This window comes from Pongo pygmaeus, chromosome 5 (assembly GCF_028885625.2).
Source record: "Pongo pygmaeus isolate AG05252 chromosome 5, NHGRI_mPonPyg2-v2.0_pri, whole genome shotgun sequence".
Taxonomy (NCBI): Eukaryota; Metazoa; Chordata; class Mammalia; order Primates; family Hominidae; genus Pongo; species Pongo pygmaeus.
In genome coordinates this window covers 151,738,899-151,763,151 of record NC_072378.2, presented here as the reverse complement: position 1 = coordinate 151,763,151, position 24,253 = coordinate 151,738,899, and the positions used below count along the sequence as shown (strand labels likewise).

The 24,253-nt window shown below is 41.9% G+C and overlaps 1 protein-coding gene and 1 non-coding gene across 2 annotated transcripts in view; one reads left to right on the top strand and one right to left on the bottom strand.

Moving 5' to 3' along the window:
* AKAP12 (A-kinase anchoring protein 12) overlaps nt 1-24,253 on the bottom strand; it is a 116,234-nt gene that overhangs the window by 67,722 nt on the left and 24,259 nt on the right. The gene's annotated exons all lie outside the window — the stretch shown is intronic.
* LOC129039714 (U6 spliceosomal RNA) lies at nt 8,906-9,007 on the top strand. Its single transcript, XR_008503430.1, has one exon. It is a non-coding gene; the product is annotated as a U6 spliceosomal RNA (small nuclear RNA).

Here is a 24,253-nt window from a genome sequence, read left to right as displayed (position 1 = left end):
TTTCTTAAGAAGTGACAATGTACGAGAGGCAAAGCCCTATGGAAACCACATCAACCACAAGATGGGTTTTTGGCTTTTTGCTTTTTTGTTTGGCTAGTTGGTGTTTGCTACCAAATCTATTTTCTCATACTTCTGCTTCTGAAACATGCAGGCTGGTCAGAATATTCACTACTACAAACCCAGTGCTCTAAAAATCAGTGCCTAATTAAAAATACATTCACAGTCTAGCCAAGTGTGGTGAATTTGCGGAGGACCTTGAAGCTGCATAACCATCTCTCTCAACATTAGGGGTGGAGAATATCAGCTTGAATCTCCCCGTCTGCGCTCAAGGGCTGGCTGGTGTTGGTTCTGTTGGAGAAGGGTAGTGACTGTGAACTTGACGTTCATCTCTCACAGCATGTTTTCAGCAATTCTGGTGATTTGGGATTTGTTGCAAATTTTAAAAAGAAAAGAAAAACCTATGTCCTGCAATATCTACTAAAAACAAAAATCCTCCAGCAAAAAATACAAGCCTCAGGAGAAAGAACTTGCAGTAGGTACTGATTATGGCTTGAATAAGTGATCTTACACAAGTGCGTTTTCCATTCTAACAGGAATCCATTAACCTCATTTATAAATCATAAGTTATAGCTGTCAAAAGAGCTTTTAGAGCTGCCAGCTCTTACAGAGCGCATCTAGCGATGCCATTAATCCCTTAATTTTTAGCTTCATCAGTAATACAGTGGAACACAGACCAGGCCTCGTTCCCCACATAAGCACACTTGAAAAATGTGGTCCTGATTTAGGAGGCAGAAGACAGTAATTTGGGAGAAATTCACTCTGTCCTCCAAAAGCATGAGTTTTGACTTCTGAACGGTGGGAGTGGGAAGAGTGACAGGGAAGTTCAGGTGTACCCCAAATCCCACAAAATATGAATTAAATACTTCAGGGGCTCTCTGTAATCCTTCACTATAACTCTATCAACTTTATTTTAGCACCCATTGTTTGGAAAGTCCATTTAACCAATGTGCTTGTGACTGTTTTTCTTTCTTTCTTTTGAGACAACGTCTTGCTCTGTCCCCCAGGCTGGAGTACAGCGGCGTGATCTCAGCTCACTGCAGCCTCTGCCTCCCGGGTTCAACCTGCCTCTCAGCCTCCTGAGTAGCTGAAATTACGGGTGCCTGCCACCATGCCCAGCTAATTTTTTTGTATTTTTCGTAGAGTCAGGGTTTCACCATGTTGTCCAGGCTGGTTTCAAACTCCTGACCTCAAGTGATCCACCCACCTCGGCTTTCCAAAGTGTTGGGATTACAGGCGTGGGCCACTGCGCCCAGCCATAATTCTTTTTTTTTTTTTTTTTCTTTTTTAATACTTTAAGTTCTGGGATACATGTCCAGAAGGTGCAGGTTTGTTACAGAGGTATACAGGTGCCATGGTGATTTGCTGCACCCATCAACCCGTCGTCTACATTAGGTATTTCTCCCAATGCCATCCCTCCCCTAGTCCCCCACCCCGCAACAGGCCCCGGTGTGTGATGTTCCCCTCCCTGTGTCCAGGTGTTCTCCTTGTTCAACTCCTATTTATGAGTGCAAACATGTGGTGTTTGGTTTTCTGTTCCTGTATTAGTTTGCTGAGAATGATGGTTTCCAGCTTCATCCATGTCCCTGCAAAGGACATGAACTCGTCCTTTCTTATGGCTGCATACTATTCCATGGTGTATATGTGCCACATTTCCTTTATCCAGTCTATCATTGATGGGCATTTGGGTTGGTTCCAAGTCTTTGCTATTGTGAACAGTGCTGCAATAAACATACGTGTGCATGTGTCTTTATAGTAGAATGATTTCTAATCCTTTGGGTATATACCCAGTAATAGGATTGCTGGATCAAATGGTATTTCTGGTTCTAGATCCTTGAGGAATCGCCACACCGTCTTCCACAATGGTTGACTAATTTACACTCCCACCAATGGTGTAAAAGCATTCCTCATAATTCTTTAAAATATTAATTAGTAAACATGGCTGGGCCTGGTGGCTCACGCCTGTAATCCTAGCACTTTCCAAGGCCAAGGTGGGCAGATCGCTTGAGTCCAGGGGTTAGATACCAGCCTGAGCAAATGGTGAAATCCCATCTCTACAAAAAATGCAAAAATTGGCTGGGCGTGCTGACTCGTGTCTGTGGTCCCAGCTACTCAGGAGGCTGAGGTGGGAGGATCACCTGAGACCAAGGAGGGTGAGGCCACAGTGAGCCATGATTGTGCCACTGTACTCCAGCCTGGGCAACAGAGCAACACCCCATCTCAGAAAAATAAAATGAAATCAAAATAAAAAAAAGAAAATAGACCGGGCGTGGTGGTTCACACCTGTAATCCCAGCACTCTGGGAGGCCGAGGCGGGCGGATCACAAGGTCAGGAGATTGAGACCATCCTGGCTAACACGGTGAAACCCCGTCTGTACGAAAAATATAAAAAATTAGCCGGGCGTGGTGGCGGGCGCCTGTAGTCCCAGCTACTCGGGAGGCTGAGGCAGGAGAATGGTGTGAACCCGGGAGGCGGAGGTGAGCAGTGAGCCGAGGTCACGCCACTGCACTCCAGCCTGGGCAACAGAGCGAGACTCCATCTCAAAAAAAAAAAAAAAAGAAAAAGAAAATATACTTACCCTTATCGCTGCCACCCCAACAATTGTGGGACCTTGGTCAAGTCAACATCAGTAGCTTTGGTTCTCACCTGATTGTTTTGTTTTGTAAAAGACCTGAACTCTCTGAGCTCTGAGCTCTAACCTTCTCTGCCTCAGACCACATTCGGGACTCCGTCAAGAGGGGCAACTTACCCTGCTTTGACGCCTGGAAAGACAGAGTACGAAGTGGCTTGTTTAGTCCATATGCGCTTAAATAAATAATAATAGATAACGGACACCTCAATGGAAAGGATTCATTCCTTAACCACTTAGTTCAAGATCTGTAAGCAAACTAAATGATTTCAAGAAGTATAGACTATAACTGCTAGTGAAACAGTCTCCAATATTCACATCTGAGTGACTAGAAAGGGAGAGTTTCTTTGTTTTGTTTTCTGTTTCCTAAGAATGCAAGCCGACGCCCCATCCAGTGAGGGGTGGCGCTTCCTCATGAAGTCGTGTGGGCTTCTGGGAAATGCCCCCTCCCTGCTGTTACTGATCTTGAACCTTGACAGCAAGCAAAGTAGAACGTATGTGTATAGTAACAGCACAGAGATGGAGCAGACAGGTACCAGCCTTCTTGCCAACTTTATTTGAAATGCAAAGAAAATGCTTTCAGCCCGATGTTATTCCTAAAGCAAGTTTGCTTCTGCAGGAAAAAGGGCTTTCCCTAAACAAGTGTCCCATCAATGACTCACTCTCAAAATTGCTGTTGCCTTAATCTTTTAAAAAAATTATCGCCTCCATGGCTGTAATCCCAGCACTTTGGGAGGCCAAAGCAGGTGGATCACCTGAGGCCAGGAGTTCGAGACCAGCCTGGCCAACATGGTGAAACCTCGTCTCTACTAAAAATACAAAAAAATTACCCGGGCATGGTGGTGCCCCTGTAATCTCAGCTACTCGGGAGGCTGAGGCAGAAGAATCGCTTGAACTCGGGAGGCGGAGGTTGCAGAGAACGGAGATTGCGCCATTGCACTCCAGCCTGGGTGATAAGTGCAAAACTCTGTCTCAAAAAAAAAAAAAATTATCACCTCCAGAAGATAATCATGTGATAGATGTAGATGATCAATCATAAAGCCTTTGCACTTTTTGAACCAAATACTGACTTACAGGAAATGATGTGCTTTAAATTCAGAGCATACACAGATTATCCTAGAAACTGGAAAATATATTTATTTCTTCATCAAACTGTACAAATGACTTCTTTTCCCCTCCACAACTCACCCAAAAGATAGACTGTGATACTTTAAATTTTTTTGTTTTTGTTTACATAATCCTCCCCCCCTTTTTGCATGAAATTGATTTTTTTTTTAACCCAAGACATTATAACCAGAGAAGTTACTGCAAAAAAGGACTTTGCTATAATACTCACTTGTCTCAAACTTTCTGGTTATTGTTCTTTAAAAAAATCCTTTTTTCATCTTTTCCACAAACTCTCCATTGAGAATTACAAGCTCTTTGGTAATCAGTAGATTGAAATAGATACACACACACACACACAGTGAAATGCAGCTCTCTGATGTGTACTTCCTGGCAAGAAAAAAATAGTTCAATAGCAAACTCAATAATGTGAATCACTGCCAAGACGGGAAAACATTATTTGGTATCCATTCCTATGACAATGGGAAAAATAGTTCTGAGAGTGAAAAGTTTTTATACCAATTAGGTTATGTCCTCTAAAACTGTTTCCAGTTATTGCTTCTGGGGACTGAGGGGACAATATATTTGCTTTGATATGTAAGTTTTCACAATGGAGCATTAGTCTTACTTGGTCTCAATACGCTCCCCACTCTGTCGTTCATAAATCATGTTCTTCACATTAACTATTCCTAAAATAAAGTGCCCGAATCTTGCAGTCCAGACCCAGCACATGCTCGTACTGCATCTTGCATTTCATCCTCTTTGTTGACCTCCAAGTTCACTCTCCAAAGCCTCTGAACATTCATCGTTTTGCAAAAGCCTCAGTTCCACCCTGAGTCCCCATGCATTATTCAACATTTGATTAATCCCTGTGATGGGTTCCTATGTCATCTGGATGTGTCAAGTCAAAAGGAAGTGCCACACATCGAAGACAGAGTACTAAGACACATAGTACTAACAGGGAGGGGTCCCTTTCAGTTCTGTTGATAAGAGAAAGTGTATGAGAACTGGATCTGGATAGGCAAAAAGTACCAATGGCAGGGAAGAGAGAAATAAGACATCGACATGTGTTCATTCCGTTTTTGGTTTTGGTTTTGTTTGAGACAGGGTCTTGCCCTGTTGCCCAGACTGGAGTGCAGTAGCTCAGTTATGGCTCACTGCAGCTTTGACCTCTCAGGCTCAAGCAGTACTCCAGCCTCAGTCCCCCAAGTAGCTGGGACTACAGGCGCACACTGCCACACCTAACTAATTTTTTTGTATTTTTTGTAAAGACGGGGTTTCGCCATGTTGCCAGGCTGGTCTCAAACTCCTGGGCTCAAGCGATCCTCCTACCTCGGCTTCCCAAAGTGCCGGGATTACAGGTGTGAGCCACCACACCCAGCCATGCGTTCTTATTTATCTCATGTCAGGCAATGGCAAAGAGTGCAATGTGGAAGTGATACCGGGAGATCTGGTAACAGCATGACTCAACGTGCAGGTTTCAGAGATCACTGCATACATGGTGAACGATGTGCGATGCTGATCTGTGCAGACAGAAGTCAGAATGTAATTACCCCTTGGGGAGCAATAACTAGAAGGAGATGCAAGGGAGGCTTCTGGGGCACTGGTGAGGTTCTCCAACCTGACCTGGGAGAAGGTTACTCGTGCGTTCACCTTGTAAGAACTCACCAAGCTCTACGCTTAAGACTTGCTCACTTTATCAGATATACATTGACCACAGACAAACCCTAAAAACCTCCAAATCAGCAATCTGCCTGCAGAGAGAAGGAGCTGAAGGAGACCTAGTTGGAGGCAGGAAGCCTGCTGCTGTGTCCATTCAGGGGAGAGATGAAGCCAGGGAAGGCCCTGTGGACAGAATGGGTCGATGTGAAATGTCTTTGGAGATGAGGCCAGCGGGACTTGGCAATGGAAAAAGAATGACTCCCAGATTTGAGGTTTGGTTATGTCAGTGATAGCTTCTGAGCTCTCAGAAAAACACCTGACATTGCTTTTAACAGTGGGCTTTCTGTGTTTATACTGAATTCTGTCTGTCTCTCCCTCTCTTAGGCATTCTCTGATCAGAATGCCTCGCCTTGAGAAGAGGCCCTACCTGTAAGGTTCCTTCACCTCTAGGTGCCTGCTTCCTCATTGGTACAACGGGGATTTACAAGTGTCTATCACAAGTGTAGCAAGTGCGTAGGACAGCACCTGACACATTAAGCACTAGTCAGTGTCAGCCATTAGTATTACAGAAAACAAATCACTGCTTTTGTTACCCTGTCCCTCTATTTTCTGGGTCAACAGTGAAATCATGTCTTTACTTGATAATACTCTTTTTCAGGCAAAGAATTAGCATCCTAGTTGGAAAAGCCTAGAAACCTGGAGATCATCTTGGGCTTTTCTGCATCTTGGTCATCCTCATGCTCCCTCAAATCCTATCATTTCTTTTGTGTTCAATGCTGTCGGTATCCATTGCTTGATTTCTGCCCTAGTTCAAGCTTTAGCATTTCATGGTTGATTTAATGCAATATCCTAAGAGCTGATCTCCCTGCCTTTGAGTGCCTCTTGTTTAGTTCTACCTTAACGCTCAATCTGTCATGCTGGTCTCCTTTAGTTCCTAAAGTGTGCCTCCTCACCATCATTAAATGGAGCCCAGCCTCCTTATACAAGGGCCTCCACTTTTCTAAAATCTCCTGCTGCCCACTTTCATAAAGGCTCAGTCCCGGGCTGAGAAGTAAGAAAGAAATCCTGAATGTTCTTCAACAGTCATCTAAATTTTTTCATAACATGAGTGCAGGCTATACTGTGGGAAATTAGCAAGAGTTTAGCCAAGATAAAAACTAAACTCCATGAAGATGAAGATAGCAACTTTCTTACAAATCTAGCACTTTATACATAATACACTTTATATAGTTAATGATTTCAAGTTTGACCAGCCTGAACATTGACAGTAATCAGGAATGAATAACCTGATAGGTAGACAGCAGGGAAAACATTATTCAACCAATAGACAAGAGAAGTCAGGGAATAAGCAGCTGCTTCAAAGAATCCCTGTGAACGGTAACACCATCAGACCCAGGCAGAGCCCCTCACTGCGGACAGCCCCATTCTGGCCCTCCTCTGGCTACATCCTTCTCCCGTAGCAACCAAAGGGCAAACCTTCCTGAAATTAACATCCACCTGTCCTGGGGGCCCAAGATTTGGAATTCTCAGAACCTATGCAAGCCTATTCCCTGGGCACCTCTAGACCAAAGGGCCATAGGGCATTTGTTTTGGTGAAGGTTGGGCATGTGGCTGGAAGACCCCCATGCGTGAGCTGGAGGTCCCTTAAGATGTATGTGCAGGCTGGGCATGGTGGCTCACACCTGTAATCCCAGCACTTTGGGAGGCCGAGGTGGGTGGATCACCTGAGGTCAGGAAATCAAGATCAGCCTGGCCAACATGGCAAAACCCTGTCTCTACTAAAAATACAAAAATTAGCTGGGCGTGGTGGCATGCGCCTGTAGTCCCAGCTACTCAGGAGGCTGAGGCAGCTACTACTCGGCTCACTGCAACCTCCGCCTCCCGCTCGAACCCAGGAGGCGGAGGTTGCAGTGAGCCGAGATTGCACCACTGCATTCCAGCCTGGGTGACAGAGCAAGACTCCATCTCAGAAAAAATAAAAATAGATGTATGGGCAGCTGAGAGCAGGAACAGGAGGGGGAAGACGACAGCCCACTCCTGCATCACACATTCTGGCATGGGAGGTCGTGCCAGACTGCGCTCGGTGGGTCACGCCTATAATCCCAGTGCTTTGGGAGGCCAAGGTGTGAGGATCTCTTGAAGCCAGGTGTTTGATCAGCTTGGGCAACACAGGGAGACCTCATCCCTACAACAAAATTTAAAATTAGCTGGGTGTTGGGGAAGGGAGGGTATGGTGTAGGCCTGTATTCCTAGCTACTCAGAAGGCTGAGGCAGGAAGATCTCCTGAGCCCAGGAAGTCAAGGCTGCAGTGAGCACCACTGCACTCCAGCCTGGGTGACAGAGCAAGACCTTGTCTCAATAAATAAATAAATAAAACAAATGTGTGTGGAGAAAAAAATGAAGCCGCAGGAAATTGGGTCCTAACCTCACATAGAATGCCCCAATTCCAAGACTTAAAATTCTATATAGCATCATCAAAATACAATGGGTTGAATTAGGATTTGGGGGGCTATTCCCTAGGTGTAGGAGAACTTCTTGCAAATGTGAAGTATCAACCATGAGATCTGAAGCATATAAGAAGACCCCAAAAGATAAAGTGGGCACTAAATCTGCTCATAACCTGAAATTAAATTAGCGAACCAATACATAGACCTACAGAATTACAGTTATCTCTTCCCATATATTACAGAAATGCAAAAGTCAAGGCAAACTTAAAACACCATCCTTCACCTGTCAAAGTAACACTACCAATATCACTGACGTGGCCAAATCTGAACACTCATTTGTTCTCAGTAGCATTAAAATTAGCACAACTTGTAAAAACATGTTCTTTAGCAACCTTCATCCAGTTTGTAGAGGGAGGCTCACAAGTTAAGTCACTTATCTAATGTAAGTGGCTGAGTTGGGGATTCAAATCCACATCCCGACCACCACGCACATGCCTCTTCTACTTTGCACGAAGCCTAGATGTTTACCCTAAGGAAATAACAGGAGGAAAGCACAGAAACAAAGCCACTTCCTGCAGAATGGAAAGAAGCTGCCAATGTGTTCACTGGCAAATTTAAAACATGACCTTGTTAACTGTATATATCTTTAGAATTACACATAAGAAATGGTAATTCTCTAAGTGAAAGCAAAACGCGAGTGTTTCAAGCTAACTGCAACTCAGTCAAAAGCCAAAGGTTTGTGAAATATGATTGCCAAAATGGGGCATTGTGAGTATTCTGTAAAGTATCTAATATTACAATATTTTCTAAAAGAAAAGAGCTGGGCGTGGTGGCCCACAACTGTAGTCCTAGCTACTCGGGGAGCTGAAGTGGGAGGGTCGCTTGAGCCCAGGACTTTGGGGTTACAGTGAGGTGTGATTGTGTCCCTCCAGCCTGGGCAACAAGAGGAAGATCCTTTCTCAAAAAAAAAACAAAGAAAAAGAAAAAGAAAAAAAAAGAGCGCTCGTTTGGTTTGGCAACACAGACACTAAAATGGAAACGATACAGAGATTAGCACGGCCCCTATGCAAAGATGAGACCCAAATTTGTAAAGCTTTCCATATTTTTATATACAGTGTGTGCTGTGAGCTACTGAAAGCTGAATGCATTAAGCATATTTTGAAACTTAAGTCATTCCTTGGTTAACGAGTAAATGTGTCAGAAATTTATCATACAGAAAAGGGTGGAAGGGTGGGGCATTCCCTTTCATCCAGGAATTAGTCCTATAGAAATATTTGCACAAGTATAAATGAATATGTATATTATATGTAATTTTCATGTTATATATCAAAATTATATTATATATGAAAGGATGTTCATTTCAGCATTACTTGTAATAGGAGACCATCAGAATCAACTTAAATGTCAATCAGTAAAGAGACTGGTTAAATCAATTAGAGTATATCCATGTCACTGAACATGTAGCCATTAAGCAGTGAGCCAGGTCTGTGTATACTGAACCAAAAGGTGCTTATGATTTCCCATTGAGTGAAAAAGGCAAGTTACGCAACAGTATTATCTATATGCATATTAAAAAAAAAACAGCAACAGAAAGGATATGTTAGTGTGTATATGTAAGAAAAATCTCAGAAGACAACAAGAGGGAATGAAGGAACTTTTTCTCTTATGTGGTGGCATTTGCACAATGACAATATACCACTTTCATGCTTAAAAAAAGATATTTATTTAAAATTTTTCAAGTTTGATTTCACTTGCTTATTTATTTACTTTTTTAAAGAGACCAGGTCTCACTCCATCACCCAGGATGGAGTGCAGTGGTGCGATCGTTAGCTCACTGCAGCCTCAACCTCCTGGGCTCAAGCAATCCTCCCACTTCAGCCTCCCCCCAGTAGCTAGGACTACAGGCGCATGCCACCTCGCCAGCTTTTGCTTGCTTATTGTCTCTATCCCGTTTCTATTATTTAAATGCCTCATTGAGCAGTGTTAAGGGTCAATTTTAAAAGAAAGAGAGAGAAAATAAATTTTTAAAATGTTATAGAATGCCTTCTCCATGGTCAGATTTTTCCTACCTTTATCCTTTATCACATATTTCTCGTTTCTTCTTGCATACATATTAAAAACTGCTGTACATTTTTTCCTAGGTCAAGGAGAGTTGTATATAAATACACTCACCATTCTTAAGTTAATCACACACACAAAAAAATTTAAAACCTGAAGAGCTGTTCTTCAAGATCACCTAAAACAGTCCCTTCCATGACACTGACGAGAACCAAATCCTGAAAGAATGTTACTTGCCAAGCATCACAGACCTTGTTAGGATTAGAAACCATGCCAGAGAAATTCCTTCTCTATCCCTACTTTCTTAAAAAAAGATAACATTTTGATGAGACCAGGGAATACAATCTTTTAAAACACTAAAACAACAGTGAATGTCTTCCTAAGTAAGTCTGACTCAGGTTCTGGGTGTGAGCCCTCCAGGCCACTCAAGCGGTGTAGGCAGTAATGACACTCCAGGTGTGTTCTCAATTTCAAATTCACTATAACTCCTTATTGAACAATTTATTCTAGGAATTTTAGAAAATAGAAATGAAGTAAGTTTTAATGAAGAACACTTTAAAAGCCATCATTCTACGCTAAGTTAAGAACTAGACACTACCGCCGGGCGCGGTGGCTCACGCCTGTAATCCCAGCACTTTGGGAGGCCGAGGCGGGCCGATCACAAGGTCAGGAGATCGAGACCATCCTGGCTAACACGGTGAAACCCTGTCTCTACTAAAAATACAAAAAATTAGCTGGGCATGGTGGCAGGCGCCTGTAGTCCCAGCTACTCGGGAGGCTGAGGCAGGAGAATGGCGTGAACGTTGGAGGCAGAGCTTGCAGTGAGCGGAGACTGCGCCACTGCACTCCAGTCTGGGCGACAGAGCGAGACTCTGTCTCAAAAACAAAAACAAAAACAAAAAAAACTAGACACTACTGTTCATTAATTGCAGTACCGATAACATCATCGCAGAGAGAAAGTGATCTCCAATACAACAGCAGTCAAAGAACAGAACTTCCCAGAAACTGGCCTCCATCTGGATTTACAATGCTATGATTCTTCTTTCATAAAAACACATGACACAGCCAGGCGCGGTGGCTCAAGCCTGTAATCCCAGCCCTTTGGTAGGCCAAGGAGGGAGGATCACCTGAGGTAAGGAGTTCGAGACCAGCCTGGCCAACATGGCAAAACCCTGTCTCTACTAAAGATACAAAAATTAGCTAGGCATGGTGGCGGGCGCCTGCAATCCCGGCTACTTGGGAGGCTAAGGCAGGATAATCACTTGAACCCAGGAGGTGAAGGCTGCAGTGAGCCGAGATCGCACCACTTTACTCCAGCCTGGGTGACAGAGTGAGACTCTGTCTCAAAAAAAAAAAACCAAAACAAACAAACAAAAAACAAAAAAAAAACACAACATCTGAATTCCCCTTCATTGTAAATCTATCCACATTAATACATTATAGACCTCAAAGAAAGTTAACACAAAATTAATCCATAAACTTTTTACATACTACCTTATTTCCCTTCCACAATATCTATTATTTCCCTTCCACAATAGTAAGACAAAAGAGATCTTTCTTGCTAGAAAAAAATAGACAGACAGACAGACAGACACACACACACACACACACACACACACACACAAACCTATTAGCTATTCCCTAAGGATCTGAAAAGGGAAGACGTAACATGTCTTACATATTTCAATGATTAATGCTGTATTTAATACTAGGAAAAACATCAGCACCAGAAGAACCAATACAGTTGAAGAGTAAATCCTTACAAAATCCACATATTACTCTTAAAATTTGTTTCTGCTTATATTCTTATTCACATTGAAAATGTCTTATATTTGTTGAAGAACAAAAGAAAAAAGCTAAATAAAAAATGAGATTTATATTCCTATTAAAATAAAAGATTACCAAAGAAAATGCTAAATAGGAGGCAAGAGTCTGCTTGCAGGTTTAAACCTGATCATTTTGTAAGCCCTAATAGTGAACTCATTCAATAAATGTCTATTAAACATCTATCATTTACCAAGCACCAAATTTTGAGGTAAAGGAATTTAGCATGTATTGTTTCAAATTATTTCAGTTCTACAAATTTCTCCTATTGGAAACATCTAGATGTTTAGAAACAATATGTCTTTCCATCCATTTTGCATTTAAAAAGCACTTCTTAAACAGGAGTAGAGACAGAAACCAGGATTTTTGTCTATAGGTGTGGTTATCATATGAGTACTCCTCTCCCCCAAAAGATAAAATCCAGGCTGTCTTTTAAATCAAGAGCATACATATTGCTTACTAAAGTATCCCAGTCTATGTGACATTCATAACTGACAAAAGTATCTTGCAACCTCATTAATTAATAGCCATTTTCAGACATTTGCTCAATATCTCCATCTGCTACGGTGGACATCTGGAGCCCCAGGGTGTAGAAACCCACCTTTAAACAGCTGCAGAAGTAATAACACCTAGGAAAGGATGGATTCCTATTCATTTTCTTCGGTATCTTCAAGATTGCACAGTTTCTTGTATTTGTTTTTAGGTTTGTTTGTTTTCTTGTTAACTAAATGACCAAGAGCAAGATTTGACTTAAATTGCTTCAATAGATTATGTGCCCGTGGAGATGCATACACAAAGAATTCCACCTAAAACTGCCAAGAAAAACTCAATCCTTCCATAGCATTCCATAAAAGATAGAGTTAAAGGACAAGTCCCCTTGTATTCTTACTACTAAATAGATAAATCAAGATAAGGGGACAGAGGCATCAGTGGGTGATCTAAAGCATTCATAACAAGCATACGATCGTGATAAAGCACAATCAGTGACTTGCTAGGGGGAACAGGCAAATAAATAAATAATAAATACATAAGTTTCTTCAAGTCTTGGATCCCCTGGTGTTTTGTGCTCCTGGAGCCACTCCCAGCTGCGCTGGCTTCTCTTTGTGCGAGGCTCAGGGAGGCTCCGTCCACTGGGAGATCGCTCTGCAGTGACTGCAAGGCTGGTCAGCACTGGAGGAACCAAATCCCTTCAACGGCCAGACCGTTGACTAAGCAAAGTTACTCTAATTAGCCAACCTTTCTCAATTCCATTACAGCCCTAGGCAAAAACTATAGACATGTTTTGATGGGTAGAGCAAATGTCTGATGCAACCGAATGTACTGGCAGCTATGAAAATGTCTTAATCACTTTCAAACATGAAGCAAATTCCTGGAGGAAGGAATCTAAATTTGCCACTGACTCCTGGCTCTATCAGCAAGCACTTGGAATCAGTGACTATAACCACCAGGACACCTTGCTATTAAAATGAACTTTTATACAATTTTAGCTCTGCTACATTTAAATTTTATTCAAGATTTTTTTTTTAAGGGTGTTCAGGAACATGGAAAGATTTTTTTATTTAAGTACAAGATTTTTTGTTCTACACCAAAAATTGCATTTCAAGGTCTCTTTAGGCTCAAAACTACAACAAAAGTATGTTTACACACAAAATTCCAATCTGATCAATGTGTTAACCAACAACTGTTAGGCCAAGGCAAACAAATGCTTAGTGGTGACATCTATTAATAATTATGTTCAGTCTAATTTTTATTTACCAGCGATTTTCTTTCTACAAAGATAAATGCTAACCAATTAAATAGAACCAGTCTGGATGTCCAGATGATAAGAACAACTTTCCAGATCAACGAGGTATTCTATTGATTTAATCAGCATAAAACCATTCAACAAAAATAAGCATAAAAACAGCCTTTCTGCAATCCCACACTGGAGTGGAAAATACAAAGGCACCACTTGGCGGCTAAGTCATACATTGGATGGAAGGAAAATGACACGCAGGTGGTCCTGCTGACAACAGATGGTAGGAAAATAATCCCAAAAAACCTTACTCCTTCCAGTGATCATGCCATCGTAGAAGATTTCTCATTTTTAACATCCAAATTCCTAAATCAATGTAAAATGTATTAAAGTATTCTGATAAAAAAAAAACTGTCAATGATTCATCCAAATGTCTTCTACAACAAAATACGAACATGAGAAAGGTGACGTCTGCTATCGTGGAATTTCTGAGTGAAGGTCTCAGTCACGCCGTTTTGTTGACCACCTTCTTGGAGGGTAGATTTGTTTTCCATAATCCATTCTTTTACAGATTTTTTTTCCCTCTTCTAGATGGAAAATGTACAATTTTAGGGCATCTGTTACTCTGACGGCTCAACATCCCGAAAGCAAATAGCATTGGAAACCTCAGCCTTTTAAACTCCAGGGACACCACCAATCCCCAGCTTCTCTCCTTTCAAATGTGTTTTCCAGACACAGCAAGCAAGAGCTGGGAAGAAAGACGGTTTAGATCCCCTTGTTGGGGAACAGCAACAGTGGTTGGGGAGTACAACCAGTGTCACCACTTTATCACATATGGGTCAAACACGTTTGTGAGAACAACCACAATTAAAAAAAAAATTTTTTTTGAGAAAGGGTCTTGCTCTGTCACCCAGGCTGGAGTGCAGTGGTGCGATCACGGCTCATTGCAGCCTCAACCTCCCAGGCTCAATCGATCCTCCCATCTCAGCCTTCCAAGTAGCTGGGACTTCAGGAATGTGCCATCAGGCCTGGTTAATTTTTATACTTTTTGTAGAGGTGGGGATTCACCCATGTTGCCGAGGCTGGTCTCCAACTCCTCAGCTCAAGTGATCCATCTGCCTCGGCCTCCCAAAGTGCTGGGATTATAGGAATGAGTTACCTAGCCCAGTGACGATAAGAAATTCTTACCTCCATTTTTATACTATTGTCTCTATGACCTTGAGTTTTTCTCAAAAATGCCTTTGAAGTTAGAAACTGCCTATAAAATTGTGAAATGCCCCCAACTCACAAACACTCCTTTTTTCTAAGAACACACAAAAGTGATCATGGTTGTGTTAAACAGGAACTTCTATTTTTTGTTATATTTTTAAATCTTTCTATAATTTCTAATTTCCATACTTACAATGCTTAAAGATCCCTACCTTATCAAGGACAGAACTTTTTTGCATAATTTAATTCATTACTTTCTTCAGGAAAACATTCCCAACAAAATGATTCTGATACACTTTAACGAAATCATGATCTATAATTTTAAACCACTTCCCTACTACCCAACCCCCCCACCTCCTCCACCATCACCACACCCCTAGGTGATCTTCAAGAACTGAAGGTAGGCGGGGTGCAGTGGCTCACACCTGTAGTCCCAGCACTTTGGAAGACGGAGGCAGGTGGATTGCTTGAGCCCAGGAGTTCCAGACCAGCATGGGCAACATGGTAGAACCCATCTCTACAAAAAAAATACAAAAATTAGCAGGGCATAGTGGCATGCCCCTGCCCCTGTAGTCCCAGCTACTTGGGAGGCTGAGGTGACAGGATTGCCTAAGCCCAGGAGGCAGAGGTTGCAGTGAGCCAAGATTGTGCCACTGCCCTCCAGCCTGGGCAAAAGAGCAAGATTTTGTCTCAAAAAAAAAAAAAAAAAGAACTGAGGGAAACCATTTTGACCTCATTCTTTTTTTTTTTTCAGATGGAGTCTTGCTCTGTCACCCAGGCTGGAGTGCAGTGGCACAATCTCGGCTCACTGCAACCTCCACCTCCTGGGTTCATGAGATTCTCCTACCTCAGCCTCCCGAGTAGCTGGGAGGTGCACGCCACCATACCCGGCTAATTTTCATATTTTTAGTAGAGACGGAGTTTCACCATGTTGGTCAGGCTGGTCTTGAACTCCTGACTTCATGATCCACCTGCCTCAGCCTCCCAAAGTGCTGGGATTATAGGCCTGAGCCACCACGCCCGGCCTTTTTTCTTTTTTGTTTTTTTGAAACAGGGTCTCACTCTGTCACTCAGGCTGGAGTGCAGTGATGCAATCATAGCTCACTGCAGCTTCAAACTCCTTGGCTCGAGGGATACTTCCACCTGGGCCTCCTAAGTAGCTAGGACTACAGGCATGCGCCACCACACTGGGCTAATTTTTTGTATTTTTTTTTTTTTGTAGAGATGAAGTCTCATTACACTTGAGGATTCCTCACCTCAAGTGATCATCCCACCTCAGCCTCCCACAGTGCGGGATTACAGCATGAGCCATCATGCTTGGCCAGAACCCAATTTTTAAAGCAGGTATAAAATATATTTAAGGTTAACAGAGGAAGTTTGAATACGAACTCTATCTTAGATGATATCATTAAATTAATGTTGGGCTGGGTGCGGTGGCTCATGCCTGTAATCCCAGCACTTTGGGAGGCTGAGGTGGGTGGATCATTTGCAGTCAGGAGTTCGAGACCAACCTGGCCAACATGGTAAAACCCCATCTCTACTAAAAATACAAAAATTAGCTGGGCGTGGTGGCAGGCGCCTGTAGTCACAGCTACTCGGGAGGCTGAAACATGAGAATCACTTGAACCCGGGAGGCAGAGGCTGCAGTGAGCCGAAATCACACCATTGCACTCCAGGCTGGGCGACAGAACCGAGACTCTGTCTCAAAAATAAACAAATAAATAAAATCAATTAATGTTAAGTTTTTCAGTTGTGGGCTGGGGGGTGTAGTGGCTCGCACATGTAATCCCAGCACTTTGGGAGGCCGAGGTAAGCGGACTGCTTGAGCTCAGGAGTTCAAGACCAGCCTGGGCAATATAGTGAGACCCCATCTCTACGAAAAATACAAAAATTAGCTGGACGTGGTGGCACAGACCTGTAGTCCCAGGTACTCCGGAGGCTGAGGTGGGAGGATCACATGAGACTGGGAGGCAGAGGCTGCAGTGAGCTGAGATCATTCCATTTTACTGTAGCCTGGGCGACAGAATGAGAACCTCTCAAAAAAAAAAAAAAAAAACAGTTTCTTAGTTGTGATAATGGCACTGGGGGTAAGCAGAAGAATGTAGGAATATATTCCCAGGAGATGATGCTGAACTATCTGGGAGTGAAGCGTCTGATATCTAAAACTTACTCTAAAAAAGTTCAGCAACAACAAAAAGGATGCAAACAGGAGAAAGAAAGCAAAGATGGCAAAACGATTCTGACCTGTAACTCTAACAGAAGAAACTGCTTCCGCATATTTGGTGGGAAACATACTTAACCAACCACAGCAAACCTCCCCACCATCACCCCTCCCTACCATGGAGACATTTTATTATTTTAGCAACTAACTCCCTAAACTAGAAGCAGTAACTCTTTAAATACTACATCAGAACTCTAAGAACTGTTATTCAGAAGCCAGAGAAGTCTGCTTCGATTGCTAAGAGTGCATAATGCTCACTTGGATTCATCATGATGTCTGTCGTATACACATTCATTTCAGAAGTCATTTTTAATTTTTAGCTTTAGTTTGGCATATGAGATTACCAGATATTTCACTCACTAAAAACAAAAGGGATCCACACAATTAGCTATCAGGGAACTGCACATCAAAACCACAATGAGATGCCACTTCACACTCACTAGGATGTCTCTAACCAAAAGGGCAGATAACAAATGTTATCAAGGATATAGAGAAATTGGAACCCTCAAACACTGCTGGTTAGAATTTAAAATGGTGCAGCTGCTTTGGAAAAGTCTGCCAGTTCCTCAAGAGGTTAAACAAAGGGTTAACATATAGCAATTTCATTTCTAGATAAATACCCAAGAGAAACGAAAACATTTATGTTCAGGCATAGAATTGTACATTAGTGTTCATAGCAATATTATTCATGACAGCCAAAAGGTGGAAGCAACCCCAATGCCAGTGTCTATCAACTGCTGCATGGATAAATAAAACGTAGGATATATCCATACAACGGAATATTATACAGCAGTTTAAAAAACCAGCTGGGCTCAGAGGCTCACGCCTGTAATCCCAGCACTTTGGGAGGCCGAGGCGGGCAGATCACCTGAGGTTGGGAGTTCGAAACCAGCCTGACCAACATGGAGAAATTCCATCTCTACTAAAAATACAAAAAATTAGCCCAGCGTGGTGGCGCATGCCTGTAGTCCCAGCTACTCAGGAGGCTGAGGCAGGAGAATCACTTGAATCCGGGAGGTGGAGGTTGCAGTGAGCCAAGATCTCGCCATTGCACTCCAGCCTGGGCAACAAGAGCAAGACTGTCTCAAACAACAACAAAAAAAACAGGAAGTATTGATGTACGCTATAACATGGATAAATCTTGCAAACACCACAATAAATGAAAACCAGACACAAAAGGCCACATATTGTATGATTCCATTGATATAAAATGTCCAGAATAGGCAAATCCATAGAGAGACAGTAAGTGGCTCTGTGGTTACTGGGAACGAGGGGAGTGGGAAATAGAGAGTGACGGCTAATGGGTATGGGGTTTCTTTGGGGAGTGAAAATGTTCAAAGATCATGACAGTTATGCAACTCTGTAAACATGCTAAAAACCACTGAGTTGTACTCTTTAAATGGTGCATTGTACGGTATGTGAATTATTATCTTTTTTTTTTTTTTTTTTGAGATGGAGTCTCGCACTGTCACCAAGGCTGGAGTGCAGTGGCGCGATCTCAGCTCACTGCAAGCTCCGCCTCCCGGGTTCATGCCATTCTCCTGCCTCAGCCTTCCGAGTGGCTGGGACTACAGGTACCCGCCACCGCGCCCGGCTAATTTTTTTTTTTTTTTTTTTGTATTTTTAGTAGAGACGGGTTTTCACCGTGGTCTCAATCTCCTGACCTTGTGATCCGCCCACCTCGGCCTCCCAAAGTGCTGGGATTACAGTCGTGAGCCACCGTGCCCAGCCGTGAATTATTATCTTAACAAAGTTATCTGAAAAACCTGGAAGAATTAATACTTTTCCAGCAATTGAGACTAGGAAAATATCTCAGAGGAAGAGTGCTCGGAGGCAAAGTGATCCAGAGATATCTTCCTGGGGTAAATGTATCTGCTCCAGAGTATTCATTTCCTATTAATCATAAACAAGAACTACAATGCCTCTTGAGTTGAGCAACAGTGAAGTATCATGGCAAATCAGATTCAAGTGCTGTTGATTCCTAAAGGAAATAAAATACATTCTTTAATTATGAAATCCTCCCCAGATGTCTTGGCAAGTTCTATGATAGAACGAAGTTCCTTTTCTACTAAATTTGAAGAAGACAAACAGGATGACAAACAAGTCTAAAATGCTATTGAGAAAAATTCTGCACTGAATAAGAAAAATTTTAGAAAAAAATATAAAATTGAAATACATACAAAAAACCTGAAAATGCCGCTGACATTTTGGGATTATCATCCATCCTTGAACGGGACCATTACGAATGGGCTACAGCTGTCTTCAAAAAGACCTGTCTCAAAATTTTAAAAAAGCCATTTGTACTGTCTATATTCAAATGTCCACAGAAAACTTTTGTGAGAAAGATTTCACCTAAGACTGAACATCTTTCATCTTGACCGTGAGATTTAACCATTAGATATTAAATGTTTCTCACACCTGGTTTAAGCCCAATTTTCAATTTTCCCTCTGTAATATTAAAGTAAGGGTTTAGATGTTGATTTAAAAAAAAAAAAAAAAAAAAAAAAAACAGGCCAGGCACGGTGGCTCATGCCTGTAATCCCAGAAATTTGGGAAGCCAAGGCAGGTGGATCGCTTGAGGACAGGAGTTCCAGACCAGCCCGGCCATCATAGTGAAACCCTGTCTCTACAAAAAATACAAAAATTAGCCAGGCATGGTGGCACATGCCTGTAGTCCCAGCTAACTCAGGAGGCTGAGGCAGGAGAATCACTTGAACCCAGGGGGCGGAGGTTGCAGTGAACTGAGATCACGCTGCTGCACTCCAGTGTGGGTGACACAGTGAGAATCTATCTCAAAGAATTAAAAAAAACTCAAACAAACAAAAAACCACGAGTCTTTTCCAAAATGGAAACGTTACATAGAATTGGAAGTTTCCATATAATATGTGTATTTGGTTAGAAGTCTTATCTTCCCTTGTAAGCAAAAAGAACAGATTCATGCTAAATCTAGTTTTATATAGCTGCCAAGTGTTATTTTTGCCTTAAATACATATATTTGAGAACATATAGTCACACTATTTTTTTGTTTGTTTGTTTTGAGACGGAGTTTCACTCTTGTTGCCCAGGCTGGAGTGCAATGGTGCGATCTCAGCTCACCGCAACCTCTGCCTCCCGGGTTCAAGCAATTCCTCTGCCTCAGCCTCCCAAGTAGCTGGGATTACAGGCATGCGCCACCACACCTGGCTAATTTTGTATTTCTAGTAGAAACACAAAAATACATCTCCATGTTGGTCAGGCTGGTCTCGAACTCCCAACCTCAGGTGATCCGCCTGCCTTGGCTTCCCAAAGTGCTGGGATTACAGGCATGAGCCACCCCACCCAGCAGTCACACTGTTTTAATAATGGTTACTTGTGGGTCCCATGAGGGTTCCTAGATCCAGCTTAGAAGGAAAAGATAAAATGGGAGTTGGGGATGGAGGGGTATGGCATCTGTCAGGCAGGAAGGTGACACTCAAGGAGCATGCATAGGAGTCAGAGCAACTGAAGAGGGCACAAGGACGATGACCATTCAGCTCACTCTATCAGCAAATGCCGAGACAGGTTTGGGCGCCTGAGGAACAATGTCTGTCTCCCGGCAGTGGAAAAATCCAGTGAAGAAACCACATCCACCTTCCATGGAACCTTTCACACTGTAACTTCCTGCCATTATCCCTGCTATTTTTTTGCCTATGAAAAGCCTTCATTAACCATAGTGATACATAGTGATGGTGTCTTTTTATGGCTACGTTCTAGAAATGTAATAGGTCCTGAAAACAGGGATCAGAAATGGTAAATAATAGCTATAGACACAAAATCTTGTCATTTGTTCTGTACATCTGTGACTGTCTTTGCAAAAATCGTCAGAGGAAATGGATTGATGCTCTGAAAACCACCCAATAGCCCTACTCCACACCCCACCCTCTCTCTGTTGGCCAGGGTTTGGCATCCTGTGGACTCTTCCACTCTGTGATGTGTCTACTGATCCTTTGACAACTGTCTCTCAAACAGCTGAAAACTGAATGAGTCTTTTAAGGTACAAAATCTACATGTCTGACTTTAATGCAGCAATGCCTGACATTAAAATGTGACTGACAACTAAGTACAATAGTCCAAATAGATGCTGACCGGTGCAAACAACAGTATGGGGTTATTTCTATTAATATGGCCTAAGAGTCTATTCAAAATGCTCTACATTAACCACCCTCTCACAGTTGAGATTACAGTGAATATAAAATCAATTAAACTCCCAGCTAATTTTTAACCTTCTCCCCTACTTATAAGCTATATTCTCCCTCATCCTCAATTCCTTCCCCTGTTGATCTATCTGCTGGGTTTTTTTTTTTTTTTTTTTTACAAAATCTCAAGAAAGAGAAATGAAAGTTTTGAAAAGATGAAACGATCTAAAACCCTATCATTCTGACACCTTGTCATTTTCTTGTTCTCCTTTCTTTTCTTTTTTTTTTTTTTTTTGAGATGGAGTCTCGCTCTGTCCGCCAGGCTGGTGCAGTGGCGCGATCTCGGCTCACTGCAGGCTCCGCCTCCCAGCTTCACGCCATTCTCCTGCCTCAGCCTCCTGAGTATCTCCTTTCAACCTTTAGCCACATACATGCGTTTTTTAAATACAATGACTATTGTGGAATACAGTTTTGCATATTTTCCCATTTCACAGCCATAAACATTTCTCCAAGTAGCTAAAATTTCTCCTGTGCCCCTGAATGACAATGATCAGGTATATGTACCATACATGATTCACTGAACTGATCTTTCAACATCTTCAACAAGGCTACGGCAAACATTTGTAACAAACATTTTATGGAATACAGTTTTCTTTCCCCTGTGTTATTTATTTGTTGAATTTCCAGAATTAGCATCACTGGAGCAAAGGATATGAACATTTATATGGTGAGACATGTTGTCAAATTGCTTTATAATTCGATCTTCTAAAATGCACAGGAATTGATGCATTTCATCAGGGTGTTTTTCTTCTATTCTACCTAGACTCCTCCCTCCCCTGTCCTTCCACAGATCCAGTGCCTTCCTCCTTACACCGTCTTCAAGTCTGACTGCTCTGCTTCACTGAGAGCTAACACTGTCTTTCCTCTTTATACCAAAATGCTGGCACCATATCTAAGTTTGAAAAATATTTAAATAGGAGTAGTGAAAGAAATAAGCAATGACAGAAGATAATTAATATTAAAGATCAAAAAATTTTAAAAAAGAGAAAGAAGAAGAGAAAAATATGTGATCCAGCATCAGCTATCTATCCTAACTTTAACTTTTTTAATCATTTGTCACTTTGAGATGTCTGTCTTCACTTCTCATGCAAGTTGATAAAGAATTAACCCTGGCAAGGCCAAGGAGAGTTTTACAGCAGACAGCTCTGACCAGGATGATCAATTACATTTATTCCAGATATTTTGATCAGCCCACATTTAGACAGAGCTGCTGAATTACTCAATTTTGTCAAATCACTTTGGTGAAATGCAGAATCACCATCATCAGTTCAGTCCCCCAAATCCTAGAGTCCAGGAACCTGAAAACAACAACAAAAAGATCAACTAAAGGAAACGAAAAGAATATTACATAAAGGTGATTATTGGGCTCATCCTTAGTGAACCCACACTGACTCCTAACGATCACCAATTTCTTTTCTCACACAGTTGTTGAGTAATCCACTGAAGCCCAGGAAGGATATTATAATCATCATTAACCATGGTTCCCCTGGTGAGACTGATGAGGGATGGATGGGAAAGGACAAAGAGCAGCTTTTATATACCTTTGCATGTACTGTTAGATTTTTAACAAGCATTATTATTCTTGAATTTTAAAATATTGAATTTAAACTAAGTGGTCCTTTTTCCCTAAAGGTATAATACTGTATGTTTATTTTCTTCTAGTATATTTTTTCAAGTTGATTTTCTTCTGTTATGTTTTAAATCTACTGGATTGAAGTCAGTTTAGCTAATTGATTTCCTTGGTCACTATATCCCTACAGTGACTATTTAAAGTTCAAATAGGAATAGCAGTTCCCTTCCTACATTTTGATTTTTGGACAATTTTTAGAATGGGCTAGCTGAATTCCTGCGAAGGAAAAGTTTTAAGCAGTCATATGAACATAAGTCAGACCAGTTAACAAATATCTGCTTCCAGTTGTTCAATAACACTTTTCAACTAAGAATGCTTTGATTACTAAAACTCACTGACCTGTACACTTTAAAGGGGTAAACTATATGGTATGTGAGTTACAGTATCTCAATAAAGCTATTGCCAAAAAAAAAAAAAAAAAAGAGGCTTGATTTACATGTATAAATTTAACTTTGTCCCTAAGATATAAACTTTTTTTTTTTTTTTTGAGATAGAGTCTCGCTCTATTGCCCAGGCTGGAGTGCAATGGTGTGATCTTGGCTCACTGCAACCTCCACCTCCTGGGTCCAAGCAATTCTCCCGTCTCAGCCTCTCTAGTAGCTGGGATTATAGGCACCCACCATCATGCCCGGCTAATTTTTTGTATTTTTGTCAAGACAGGGTTTCATCAGTTGGTCAGGCTGCTCTTGAGGGGTTTCACCAGTTGGCCAGGCTGGTCTTGAACTCCTGACCTCAGGTGATCTTGATCTGCCCACCTCAGCCTCCCAAAGTGCTGGGATTACAAGCGAGAGCCACTGCGCCCGGCCAACATAAACTTTTAGACAAAAATTATTTTCCCACCGATTTAAGCTTTCAACAAAATTATCCTTTGCAAATGAATGAGATGTTTGAAGCTAAATTTATTTTTGTCAAAAATATTACAGATATATTACCTAAAAATGTACCTCTAATATGAATTTGAACATCATACTATTTATCTTTAATTCTTTTTTTTTTTAGATGAAGTCTCACTCTGTTGCCCAGGCAGGAGTTCAGTGATACGATCTTGGCTCACTGCAACCTCTGCCTCCCAGGTTCAAGCAATTCTCCTGCCTCAGCCTCCCGAGTAGCTGGGATTATAGGTGCCTGCCACCACACCCGGCTAATTTTTGTATTTTTAGTAGAGACGGGGTTTCTCCATGTTGGTCAAGCTGGTCTCAAACTGCTGACCTCAGGTGATCCACCCACCTTGGCCTCCCAAAGTGCTGGGATTACAGGTGTGAGCCACTATGACTGACCTTTTTTTTTTTTTTTTTTTAAGAGATGGGGTCTTGGCCAGGTATACCTTATTCTTTTATGATATTAGTGGCACTTTGAGCAAAACTAGTAATTTGCTTTAAACATACTAGTTTTCGAGCCAGCAGGCTTTGGTCTCTTGTCCTCAAGGAATGTCAGCAGTTCATTCACGTCTCCTTCCCAAGGC